Genomic DNA, 7765 nt, shown 5'->3' with positions numbered 1-7765 from the left:
CACATATACTTGGTAAAAGGTGGTAGTCTTGGCCTTTTGCTCGATGTTTTGTTCCACCTTTGCCGCCCTAGTTAGTTGTGTACCGGTGTTATGTTCCATATTGAGTGCTCCTAATATGCTTGGGGTTGTTATGGGGACCCCCTTGATTTTCGTTTTGTGATAGAACTCATCTGGAAAGGCGCGAAATTGGTAATATATTTTCCCAACACAATAATATTGAGCACCCTTAGTAATGCACTCGGCGTCATGAAGCCGTGCATTAATTCAACAAAATATACGGGGCAATGTTGATGGTGTTGGACCCAAACGGTATGTTTGCAGGGCCACCTTGAGGGAACTCAGGATTGGTTTTACTCATAGCTAGACCCATCTGATCATGTCGTGAGAACGAGATACACAACTCCTATCGGGTTCTTCGAGATGTTGGGCAGCCTTGTTGGATATGTTTTACCTTCCTCGAACGTCTTGTGCACCAAGATTCTGAGGATACTTTGGGCTATCTCGAGGTTGAGGATTTCTTCTGGGATTCGGAGGATACTACGGGTTATCCATGGTTGAGGTATTCCACGTAGCTTGTGGCTAGTCTGTCATAGATGAGTTGTAGCACCCGTGTAGGGTTAAATCTTTTTAAAGCCGTACTCACGGTTATGTGGCAAATTATTAATTTGTTTAACACCAGGTCGTAGCAAACTCGAAGTAAACTTAAATAAAATACACCAACCGTGTGCGAAACCATGATTGTATCTAGTCGTGAGTTCTGAACCAAGAGAGAACATGGTCGAGCTATATTTTACTCGTAAGTAGGTGTTTAGGATCATTTATTGATCATTACCACTTCACATTCGATTATGCGTAGATCACCCTTCTTATTCTTGTACTCGTAAGTTAGCCACATATGCAAATGCTTAGTGCTTGTTGCATCCTCACCACTTAAACATACATAACCTATTAAGCTTTGCTAGTCTTGATACCTTCGGAAATGAGATTGTGAGTCCCTATGGCTAACAGACTACTACAGTTGTACGTACATGTAATGTGATGATTTCACATGATGGCGATGCTTTTTTGATTGGAGTTCTCCTTCTTCTTCATCATCAATCTAGGGTGGGTTTGAGGCTGGCAGACTGGGATTAGCAAGGATGCATGTCATTTTTATTGTTTGATTTCGTCCATAGCCAGAACGTGCTCTTGTATACAGTGATTGAATGTATTATTGTATTGAGATGATCATGATTTGGATTTTGGCGTGTGTAAGCCAATAACATATACTCATATCCTCTTTACATGTACTTGTAACAATATGCATTCTTCCGAAACGACGAGATGCGCTTCTATCCCTATCGAGGTCCTCAAGGCAAAATAGGATAGCACCGCATCTTCTGTGTTACATACCTGGTGTGCCGAATGTCAGAGTTGAGGATCCGCGTCCCCGGACTTCTCCAAATAACAAGGTTCGAACACTACGGGATTGGCTCAAAAACCGACAACATGAATGTAAAACGACAAGATCGACGATGATCTCACTCCTTCTCACTCGACATGAATGAGATGCGAGATCTACCTAGGTTCCGGCCACCGTGTGGTGTAATACCCTTCTCCGGAATGTCTTGGATTGCTTTGTAATGGAGAGTTGTGCTTGATGTACACGAGGTGTTTGGAAGAGAATGGCTTGATCCCATCACATGGAAGTGGCCCATTCCTTTTTGTAATGTTCATAGAGGAGAATTGTTCCCTGTCTTTTGATGAGATGGCAGCTATCGTTTTCGATGGAGTAGACTTTGACGATATGACTACGAACGAGTGAGGACGTCACACCTTAGCAATGGCTAAACCAACACCGAGAGGTTATTGAGAAAACTGGAGCACGAACAACCTAACCACGAGGGTCCGTTTCCTGCACGCAAATGAAGAACAAGCTAGAAACTGAAATTGCAATCTGGATATTGCGAATATAAGAGGAAAGCTTTATTGATTAAAGTGGGATTCTATGATGTCTTGGTGTGGTCATAGAACACAAACGAAGAACGCGAAGTTGCGGCTACGTTGAACTTGTAATCTAAACAAAACCCAAGTCTAAACGGTGCCCTAAGGGCTGAATATATGAGGGAATAGAGAGGGATTTTCATGAATCCTAGGATAAGGGGGCCGAAAACGACCCTAAACTCGGTTTACCCACACATACGGACTCTAAAAATTTCCTATATTGTAGTATTTCGAAATTACATGGGCATATCCCAAAAATAAGGTGAAGCAACACCTATAATAGCCTATGGATGAAATTTATGAAGTGGCATCTTGTATGTTTCGTCCAAGCCTTCATGCTCTCCATATGGCGGCTTTAAAGTCCGAAATCACCACCTGAAGCTCCCTTGTTCTTTCCCGTCCATGCACCTTCCACTCCATGCTTGATCCCGCTCGAATGCCCATCATCCTTGTCCATGCTAGTTCCTTCATTCATAAGCAAAAAAAGTATATAATTTAGGTACCATCATATGTTCATGAACATTAGAAGGAATTCCAAGAAACAAAAGTATCTCAAAATTCAATTGGCATGCCCTAGCTCATGTAACTGGTCTAGTATGTATAGCGGTAAGGGATGTGGGTGTAAAAATGATATTGATGTCCTCATCATTCTCCCATTATTGAATTGAAGTCTTGCTCGATGGAAGCTCATCTACCTTAGCCAAATAAGGTTTCAAATGTGCAATGTTAAAGGTGGGACTAACCCCAAACTCTACAGGCAACTCAAGTTTATATACATTATCATTTATTTTTCTCTAACACCATAAAAGGACATCAACACGTGGCATTAGCTTTGAATTGCACAAATAAGGAAATCTATCTTTACGCAAATGCAACCAAACAAGATCTTGAGGTGCAAAGACAACATGTTTTCTACCCATATCCCTAGCAAGTTTGTTTTTAGTATTCATACGCTCAATGTTTTCCTTTGTAATTTCAAAAGGGCGCATCTTAATAGGAGAATGCAATAAATGATTATAAGAAAATCTAATAATAGGCACGCATTTTTCCCACATTTTCAAGGTATTATTCAAAACAACCCTAAGCATAGTAGACAATGATCTATTGACTACTTCAATTTGTCAATCAGTTTAGGGGTGACATGTAGTACTAAAAAGGAGGCTAGTCCCCAACTTAGCCCATAAACATCTCCAAAAGTGGCTAAGAAATTTAGCATCATGATTTGAAACAATAGTATTTGGCACACCATGCATGCGAATAATTTCACGTAAGAACAAATCAGCAACATTAGCATCGTCATCACTTTTATGACATGGCATGTAGTGTGCCATTTTTGAAAGTCTATCCACGATAAAGAATATGCTATCCCTCCCCTTATTTGTTCGAGGTAAAACTAAAACAAAGTCCATAGATATATCCTCCCAAGGAACAATAGGTAGAGGCAACGACATATATAAACAATGAGGATTGAGTTGTGTCTTAGCTTTTTGACATTTAGTGCAGTGAGCAACAAAACACTCAACATCTAGTCTCATATTTGGCCAAAAGAAATGTGTAGCAAGTACGTCCTTCGTCTTCTTCATGCCAAAGTGTCCCATTAACCCTCCTCCATGTGCCTCCTGCAACAATAAAAGACGAACGGAGCTAGCTGGAATTCGTAGCTTGTTAGCACAAAACACAAATCCATCATTAGTAATGAACTTGTTCCATGTTCTCCCTTCTTGACAATTATGCAACACATCTTTTAAATTAAGCATCATGCACATATTGATCGTTGATAGTCTCCAAACCAAAAAATTTAAATTCAAGTTGTGAAAGCATACTATAACGACGATACAATGCATCAGCAATAACATTTTCTTTACCCTTCTTGTGTTTAATGACATAAGGGAAAGTTTCATTGAATTTAACGTGACGGTGTCCTCGACTAGGGGGTACTCATCATGTCGTCCCCCAACTGGTGGGTCAGGGCGAGGACCCCATGATGGTTCAACAATGGGCCACTTTGGGCAGCCCATGATGCATACAAGGAAGACTCCACAAGACTCGGCGCACAAGATAACGAATCTTTTAAACCATAGGCCTTTGGTGCAATATATAAACCAAGGCCAGGCTAGTCGATAGACAATATCATATTCATTACTACAATCTCTTAGTAGATACATGTACCATGTACTATCCCCATATCAATAGAATCAAAAGCAGGACGTAGGGTATTATCTCCTTGAGAGAGCCAGAACCTAGGTAAAATCCCGTGTCCATGTTACCATCGCTCCAAGACGCCTACCTTAGGACCCCTACTACGAGGATGTTGAATTTGACACTGACATTGGTGATTTCATAGAGAGCCTGCTGGTAGTCACCACGGTGCGATGGGAATTCGGATCATCTTCAACGTGATCTAAGCGTCGGAACCAAGCTTTGTTGTTGACGTCGGCATCTTCGTCACCGTTTCGACTGGTCACCTCGGCTGGACCGAGAACTGCGCTCCGTGTCGGTTCACCAATATCAGACAGAAACTTTCATCTTCCTCATATCCGATCTCTATTAAGATCACGAGGAATCATCCATGGAGCTCTGGGGCTCGATGTTAACATCGTCCTCGGGCAACCATGCAATTATTTTGGACAGCGACTCATGTTCGTTATCCCCACTTCCTAGAGCATCGCTTTGAAGATTGCTTCGGTGGAATTGTGCGGAATTGGGTGTAGAATGTCTGTGTAAAATTTCATCATGTTTCGGTGACGAACCTCCAGCAAATTCCAATCTACCGGAGCCCTCTCAAATTTAGACAAGAATTTGGACGAGTTTAGGACGAGGAGTCGAGCGGATATCATGGAGATTGTTCGCAAAATCCATAGTTTATCGGCTGTAGAATTCTCATACCAATGACCCCTCAAAATTTCAACTTGATCCGGCCGTCAAAACTCCGGGAAACGTCCGATGAGTACTTCAATTTTTGGATCTGATTACTTCGTGGAAATGACTCCGACCCGGATATATCTATCTTCATGAAGGGGATATTGGACATTCTTTTTGGAGCTTTTTTCTAGGGTATTGTGTGTTGTTTACAAACACGTGCCCACAAATTTTAAGTCTTTTACCAGGCCATCTTCATCGTTGCGCAATGTCAAACTAGCCCAACCTCGTTGCTTCATGGATACCGACCCATGCCAACATCTAGTGCGCCGTCACTCCATCGAGCCGATGACAACCAACTCCGATCATCACCTCGGCGAGACAACCAAGTGTTCGGCATCGTGAAGGACAACTAATCGTCAAGACAACATTGTCGCCCCGTGGATTAAACAGATTGGGCGCACCGCCATCACTCCACAGTCACTTTAGCAAGCCGAAATTGAATGTGTCACAAATTCCAACCTGCGGTAGCATCACTGCACCGTCGCTTTATCAAGCTGACGTCCATCAAGCCGACCTGCTTCGACATGTCGGCTCGCATGGGGGTTCTACCATCAACTTACCAACTTCTTCATCATCTCGGCTAAACCGATGATTTCACCATCTCTTCATCAACCTACTCTCGGCACTTTGTCTTCACCAGCCGACCAACTCCTTGCTTCAGGCCACATCGTGCTTCAAGCTTATGCGACCGATCATCTTGAATAGATAGATAGTCTTGCCCAGGATAGACGATCAAGTTCGGCAACCTAGAGTAAGTCGCCGACTCCTAGGGCGATCTATTACTTTTAGGGTTCACGACCTCACTCGATGAGCCCGGACATTCCGAAGCTTTAATTTCAGCCCTCCTCCTCGACCCCATATCTGTATTGACCCCTATGCTGGATGCGACTTTGAGCTCGGATCTGATGAGTACGTCTAGAAACGTGGGCTCGACCGTTACATTGTATTCAGCTTTGAGCTCGGGACTGAAGACCGGGGATCGACCTTGGCCATGTACGCTCCTTGTGCTCAGGTGCCGGGGATCATCGTGCTTCCCCTAAAGGCTACAACAAGCTCGACGCATGAAGGCATCATCTAACTATAGACGGCTGCACTACATGCCAACAATTTAACTTGATTTCCTTGGAGTAGTAATTAAGATGATTCTCTTTTTCATGGCGAGTCACTTATTATCACACGGGAGATTAATGCCATGAAATTCAAACCAAGTGGATTTACATCGGGTGAATATCAGCTTTTATTTTTCCTGACTATGCCCTCAAAACATAAAAATTATTATTGTGCACAGAATATTTTTTTTGATGGTTTTGTACTGCATTATTTTTGGAGAGAAATTCTATTAATATTCGTGTATGACGTCGGTCTAGTCAGCCACTGTGGATTTCTCACCTATGTCGAAATCGACCTCGTGCCAGATAATCGACCTCGACCACATTATGTTGTTACATCGGCGAGCCGACGTTGTTGTCCCACGTGTGCCAACTTCGGCCCTCAGGGTATATGTTTTCTCATTATTTAATTCACTTAAGTTAACTAAGTAGAGAATTTCAATTTTATTACTATTTGTTATTACTCTTGGCTTGCACTATATTGTGTACATAGGTAATTGACATTGGCTGCATCCTGCGGCCACCACGGAAGGCTGACATCGTCATCCCGCCTCCATCAACCAAATTGCGTCATCGACATGATCGACTGACGTGGGGGCTTCGCCATCATGCTGCCGAACTACTCTATCTCCTCGGCTGGACTAGAGGCTTCGCCTCGCTGTAGCAACCGTGTTACATTGCCACTTCTCGACTCGAGCTCTTCGCTCGATGACCCGGATTGGGGGCTGGGACCTCGGCCACGCCTAGGACTATGTCTCTGTCTTGCCACAACTCTGGACCGCATGGAGCACATTAACTAGCTAAGTCATTTTTGCGCTTAGTTCTTTTTGAAATTTTACTTTTTGTTCGCTTCAACCAAACATTATATTTTTTGTTAAACAAAAAAATCATTTGATAGAAACTATTTCCTTTCCCCAAAGTTAATTGGGGGATCTTAAATTTATATGAGCTATTTTATAATAAATGTGTTTTCTTCTTTGTCGTTGCAAAGTCTTTTTGTACTACTCCTTGTTTCGACAATAGTGTGTGGTCAATATTAGGATAACCTGGTTTCTTTCTAAAGCCGCTTGAGTTTAGTTTGCTAAACAGGCCACGAAGAAACACTCCGCCTTCGGGATATGGAGGTTGAAGCCAAATGCTGACCCGATTGGAGTCCGGAGATGGGATGTATCATGTTAAAGCACGACTGAAGCAGAAATTAAATTTTAGACGAGTTTTAGATTGGCACAATTTTTTTATCTAAACATATTTTTTTTGCATAACTTTTTTGTTTTTTCCAAGCATAACTTTTTCAGCACAAGGCCATATGCATTTCCCGCATCGGCAGTATTAAAGGGGGTATGCGGTTAGCACCGAACCCACCAAACACAGAGGTACTCCATGCAGTCCTCGGCAAAATGACCTCAGTAATTCGTGTTTATATGCATTGACTTTGAGTTGTGTCTTTGGTCTATAGATGGATTGCTTGACTCCTGTGCTTACCCCTTACGTTTTTTGCTTTGTTAGGCTAAGGGGTAAAGGGATAACCACTGCAATTATCACTTCAGGTTTAACTGCGTAAGTGCCTTAGTTGGAGAAAGACGAAAGCTTATTGTCACAACAAGCATAAATCTATCAGCGAAACGCATGCGGTGTTCAACCAAATATAGCCGATCGAGGTTATCCAAGTAAAACGAAGGACCTTTCTTTCTTGAAAAGTCCAAGTTGAGGCAAATAATCCATGGAGTCGACGTATACCGTGGGCTATTAAG

At 42.5% G+C, this 7765-nt stretch overlaps 1 long non-coding RNA gene across 1 annotated transcript; it reads left to right on the top strand.

The window, feature by feature from the left end:
* Positions 1-5918: 5918 nt before the first annotated feature.
* On the top strand, positions 5919-6992 carry LOC123430006. The gene is made up of 2 exons (XR_006622822.1): positions 5919-6401; positions 6508-6992. It is a non-coding gene; the product is annotated as an uncharacterized LOC123430006 (long non-coding RNA).
* The last annotated feature ends 773 nt before the right edge of the window (positions 6993-7765 follow it).

Source organism: Hordeum vulgare, chromosome 2H (genome assembly GCF_904849725.1).
Source record: "Hordeum vulgare subsp. vulgare chromosome 2H, MorexV3_pseudomolecules_assembly, whole genome shotgun sequence".
Taxonomy (NCBI): domain Eukaryota; kingdom Viridiplantae; phylum Streptophyta; class Magnoliopsida; order Poales; family Poaceae; genus Hordeum; species Hordeum vulgare.
The sequence above is the reverse complement of the archived record's forward strand: the minus strand, read 5'-3'. Positions and strand labels throughout refer to the sequence as shown.